The sequence below is a fragment of the Chlamydotis macqueenii genome, chromosome 16, assembly GCF_036417535.1.
Source record: "Chlamydotis macqueenii isolate bChlMac1 chromosome 16, bChlMac1.mat, whole genome shotgun sequence".
Lineage (NCBI taxonomy): Eukaryota > Metazoa > Chordata > Aves > Otidiformes > Otididae > Chlamydotis > Chlamydotis macqueenii.
Window position 1 is genome coordinate 1,790,701 of NC_141571.1, and position 5,677 is coordinate 1,796,377.

At 56.5% G+C, this 5,677-nt stretch overlaps 1 pseudogene; it reads left to right on the forward strand.

Annotated features, from left to right (window-relative positions):
- Nucleotides 1-1,271: 1,271 nt before the first annotated feature.
- Nucleotides 1,272-5,445, forward strand: LOC147598685 (uncharacterized; annotated as a pseudogene).
- Nucleotides 5,446-5,677: the final 232 nt, after the last annotated feature.

The following is a 5,677-nucleotide window of genomic DNA, read 5'->3' on the forward strand; positions in this document are numbered from 1 at the left end:
CTGTACTTTTATAGGTCTGTGTCATGACAGGCCCCTACCCACCTTCTGCAGGAAACAGCCAGGGGAACAGTTGGCCGAAAGCAAGAGGGGCTGCCAAGGCAGTAAAATCGGAGAAAGCGGTGGGGTGCGAGCACAGCCGCGAGCAGCGCAGCGGCAGGCGGCGGCCCAGCCGGGGCACAGGGAGCAGGAACGGCTGCGGGTGTGGGGGGGCCGCCGTCTGCCAGGGTCGGCTGCGAGGCGCCCCGGGCCACTCACAGCCGGTTGCAGCCGGCTCAGCAACGGCCGCTGCAGCGCCTTCGCGCCAGAGCTGCGACCAATCGGAGGAGCCCGTGACGGCGGAGCTGCGACCACTCAGAGGAGCGCACGGCGGCCCGCTGCTGGGCCGGGAGGCGGGCTGTGGGGCGCACGCGCGGGAAGACAGGCAGGGGAGGGGCCACGGGGGCGGAGGCGGGAGGAGGCAGCTGGAAGAGGCCGCGCCCGAGAGCCGGGGCCGTGGCCGTGGCCGTGGCCAGTGGACTGGGCCGTGGCCAGTGGATTGGGCCGGGGCCGGGTGCGCTCCGTGGCGGCGGCGAGGGCTGCTGTGAGGGACTGCGGAGGCCCTGGGAGGGTCGAGGGTGACGCGCAGCAGAAACGAGGGGCAGAGGTGATGGGGAAGGGGGCAGAGAGGTGTCTGGGCTGAAGGGGAGCGTGAGGAAAGGGGTTTCCTGCGTCCTTCATTTATCCTCTGTGTTTCTGCAGGTGCCAGTTGGGAATTAGATGTTGAGAGCAGTGGGCGAGAAACCCAATGCAGTGCAACGCACAGAAGAGCTGAGGTGGGAGGGGGCCTGTGGATGTGAGCTAGGCTAGGCCCCCTGCTCAAAGCTGGCTCAGCAAGAGGGGATGGTGCACAGGCCTGTCCAAACTGGCCTCCCGACGGGCCCCTGCCACGGGCAGGCAGGCAGCTGCTGTGCGGCGGCAATGCGGCCATGCAGCAGCGCGCAATTGCCAGTCCGTACCGGCAGAAGGAGGAACAAAGAGATAAGAAATGCTCTAACTGACGTTACCAGTAAAGCCGCAACACAACGGCTGTATGGACCCCTGGGCTTACACTCTAGTCAGCGGGCCGATCTGGTGTTTTCTGCTCCTGAAAAGATATGTTTTAAGCGTTCCTGCTGAAGAAATTGACTCTAGGAAAAAGGAGGAGGTGGCCAAAGATACCCAGGGAATATGGAAAGCAGGCAGGGAAAAACCTTCCTATTTTACCTAAGCAGTACCTGCTTTCCATAGCACAAATGCATCACCATTTGGCACTGTGGGACTCCTGCGCTAGCCCAGACAGTGCTAAGAATCGGTTCGGGCCAGGAATTGATGCTGCAGCCAAATGGGTAACTGTCTTGCAGGCACTACCTTTAGCCTGAATGAATCATAGAATCATAGAATGGTTTGGGTTGGAAGGGACCCTCAAGGGTCATCCAGTCCAACTCCCCTGCCAGGAGCAGGGCCATCTCCAACCAGATCAGGTTGCTCAGAGCCCCGGCCAACCTGGCCTGGAACATTTCCAGGGATGGGGCATCCACGGCCTCTCTGGGCAAGCCGGGTCAGTTCTCCACCACCCTGAGGGTAAAAAATTTCTTCCTAATATCCAATCTAAATCACTCTCCCTCTATTTTGAATCCATTACACCTCATCCTGTCACAGCAGGCCCTGCTGAAGAGTCTCTCCCCGTCTTTCCTGTAGCTGCCTTGAGGCACTGGGAGGCTGCTGAACAAAGACCTTAACAAACAACAGAACTCTCTCGCTATGAAATACCATTTGAAAGACTGATACAAATCCCCAGAACCATGCACTCACTCATACAGTTTTATTATCAGGAAAAGCAAATGTGACCCAGTATATTTTACAGGTTCAGAAATTATTGAAGTACAATCAGGGCCAGGCGCAGCTAACACAACCTGTACCTCTAGAAGGGGCTCTGCACCCCGTCCATCTAGGGAGTTAATATTTGGGCAAAAGTACACAAAAGCAAAGATGACTTATCTCCTTGGTGGGAGGGACCATTTTTGTTGTCTCTAACCTTTCTCAGCAGGGAGGGCGCAGCAAAAATCGACTTGAATCCATCTCTCCCACCTAAAAGCTGTAACCAGTCTGGAAGTGGAACCAGGAAACTCCCCTGCTACTGAGGGAACATCCCCCACCGCAGAGACTGGTTCAGCCACAGCTGGGAGCTTACGCAGAGCCAGCAGATTGGCTGTGAAACCACGGATGTTGTGTAAGAATTCCACAGCAGGAAAGTGGAAGGTGATCTGGTACTTATGAAGGGCACATGGACTGAACCATACCCTTCCTTACAATTAGAGTGCAGCCAAGGTGTAATCATTTTGATATTTGTGTGTGTGTGTGTGTTTCCTGTTAACAGTGATTTGGAAGCCTACGTTTTGATGTGAGAGCCGTTCTGGCTGGGACAGAGTTAACTTTCACCGGAGCTGGGAGAGGAGCTGGAGCTGGTGGCCCCTGTGGCTGGGGACGCAGCTGGGGTAGGTCACAAATGAGCCCACAGCTGGGCCAGGTTACCCAAACTGGCCCAAGGGCTGCTCCATCCCATGGGCCGTCTGCTCAGGGTATCCAGTGGGGAGGGTGCTGGGGGGAGGGTGCTGGTGCTCAGGAGGGGGACGGGCACCAGGATCCCCTGTGAGCTCCAGTACTGGAAATGACGTGTTTGAGTATATTCTGTTACTGGTTTTGGCTTCCATCTCTGTTTTGTTTTCCTGTGTTGTTTTCTTAAACTGTTTTTATGTCAACCCAGGAGTTCTGCCTCCTTTTCTTTCCTGAGTCTGCTCCCCATACCACTGGAGGGGTGGTGAGGGGGGAGTGAGTGACTATGTGGGGGTTTAGCTGCTGAGGGGGGCTAAACCATTACCCTTTCTTATAGGCCTGTGGCGGAATAGTCTGTAGAAAGCCATAATCAAACTAAAGAGAATTGTAAAATTTTGGTTTCCACTATGGGCCCATAGGATCCTGATTGCTCTGAGTCATCTAATCTGGGTCCAAACCTTCCTGACTTAATTACACAACCAAACGTGGCACATGCGAACCATTTTGCAGGACATGGTTTGCACGGCTCACTTTCAGCTGAAGATTGTGGTGCTCTGTTTACACAACTACCAGGGCTCTATTGGATAGGTAGAGAAAGGGTATTTGAGTATTTACCCACAACCTGAGCTGAAAAATTTATTCTGTGTGCATTAATGCCATCTCCACAGGATTCCCCTGGAGTACTGAGATGATGTCAGCATTCCATCTCCTCCAGCTCCTCTGTGAAACAGCCCCGTTACCCGGCATCCTGGGTAAGAAAGTGCAGCAAGACTGATTCCATGGAAGTTTAGATCAAGAAAGAAGATGATGGATGATGGCACGAGGAAATTATAGGTGCTTTGTCCAACATCAGGGTCAAGACTGCAGTGCTGCTGGTCTCTAAGCCTGTCTTCAGCAGAGCAAAGCTGGGGGAAAAGGTAAAAGAAGTAGAAAGGGGTTGAAAAGCTCTGTTCTTGTATGGGGTGACCAGTGATGGCAAAGTAGGTTTGGACGTCGTTGGGCTGATAAAAACGATTCCCTGCGAGCGGGGTTCCCTGGGCGCAGAGGGAGCGTGTGCAGAGTAGCAGCTCCCCTCCCGCTGGGGTCGGGCTGTTTTGGGGAAGGCAGCCTGCGTAGCTGGCTTTGACAGTGCTTGGGTGATTTCTGCCCTCGCCTCTCCGTAGGTGGTTTGCACTGTGAAGGAGTTCAATGACTACAGGCAGTATCTGACCAGGCTCAAGCAGGAGACAGAGAAAACGATCAGGCGAGAAGAGGTAGGCAAAGCAGAGCATTCGCAGATACGTGTAGAGCGGCAGGGTGCCGAGGGCTGGGGCTTTACTTGGTGCATCTCGGGGAGGTGGTCGGTGCAGAAGAGGGGAGGGCTGTGCTGGCGGCCGGGCGTTGTGGCGGGGAAAGGACTGGCAGGCTTGCAGCTGAGCTGGCGCAGAGTGCTGGGGTGGGCACGGGCAGGAAGGCCGTGTGCGAGCACGCGGAGTCCTGAGGGAAGCCCTTGTCTTCTGCCCTCGTCGCGTGGCTGAGGCAGAGTGCGGAGCCGGGCCCGTGGGAAGCCTCAGAACGCAGGGCTGTGAATGCTTCTGCAGACCACAACCTGGTGTCACCTTTCAGGAAAGGCTTTGGCAACGGCTGGCCAAAGTAGAGGATGCCCCCAAACTGCCGGGACCGATTGACACTTCTCGCCTGGCAGAGCGGCTGCTGCATCCTGAAAATCCCCCTCGCCTACCTGCACCTGCGAGCAGAAATACCGCCCTGAAATCGGGGCGGTGCAGAAGAGTGAAAGCAGCTTTGGGCAATGGCCAAAGCTACTCCCAGCCTGAGCAGCTGGGACAGGAAGGCGCCCAGCTGCCCAGGAGTGATGCTGACTCCAAGAGGAAGGAAGACATTGGTGCAGGCAGCGTGTTCAAAGCTGCCTTTGAACAACTCACTGCAATGTAAGATCAGAAGCTTGAAGAGGTGGCTCAGAGTGTGGTGCAGGCAGTGTTGGAGAGGCTGAAGGCCCCTGGGGATGAGTGCGTCTGCATCTTAGGAAGGCTGCCCTGGATATCAAAGGAAAATTGTGGGGCAGCGCCGCAAGAGCAGAGCCTTTCGAGAGTTCTCCTCCTGATCATCGTCAGCATATTGGACTGGTGGCCAAAGAGCTCGTGGCGACCGTGTTGGAGAGCCTGGGGAAGCGTTTGGCGTCCCGCACATCCAAAGCACCTGAGCCAGGGCTGGCAACCAGGCGGAAGGAGAAGCCTGGTGCCAGAGGAGGCAGCTGAGTGGGCAAATGCAAGGAAGAGAAATCGGGGCAAGCTGAAAACAGCATCTTCACAGGCTGCCCTTGACCAGCTGGCCAGAGAAGTTGTGGACAGTGTTTGCTGCACCTTGGAATCCTTTGTAGCTTCTGAGTTTGAACGAGACTCTGGCTGCCAATATTCTGAAATCCTGGAGCTTCCCAGGGGACATGTCTCCAGGAGACAGCCGCAGCCATCCCAGACGTCTTTGTCGAGTCAGGGAGTGGAAGACGGACAAGGATTGCCCAGAGCATCTGAACAGCGGGGCCTGGAAGTAAGGAAGGGAGCCAAGCTGCCTGTGCTAGAACCACTGCGACATACGACCGCTGCTGCTGTCTCGCGAGGGAGGCGCACGGTTCGGAGGGAGAGCATCCCAAAGGCCGTCTCCGGTGTTCAGCAGCGCCACGCAGCAGGGACTCCTGCTGAGGACGCCCACAGATTTCCAGGCAGCCCCTCCCTCCGGCAGATACAAAGGCCCCCATCCAGACAGGAGTATGGCGCACAGAGCTTGTCCGAGGAAAGCCCCAGCAGCCGCGGCCGGAGGGCCTTAGTTGGCAGGCTTGTGGACCGTGTCCTGGGGAGCTGTGCGGCAAGAGATGTGTAGAGCCCCCGGGCAGCTCCTCCGGGCAGCAAACACAGACTTGAGACCCTTGTTCCCGCAATAAAGAGTTTACTCGCAAGTCTTGCTTGGGCCTGCCTTCCTTCAAGCCGGGCCATAGTGTGTGTGGGCATCTTTCCTGCACTCATCTGTCTCCTCCTCTTCCCTCCTACGGCCTCTGTCACGCTAAGACCCCATCTGACAGGGAATCCAATCTGGGGAGGCGACAGGGAGCCAG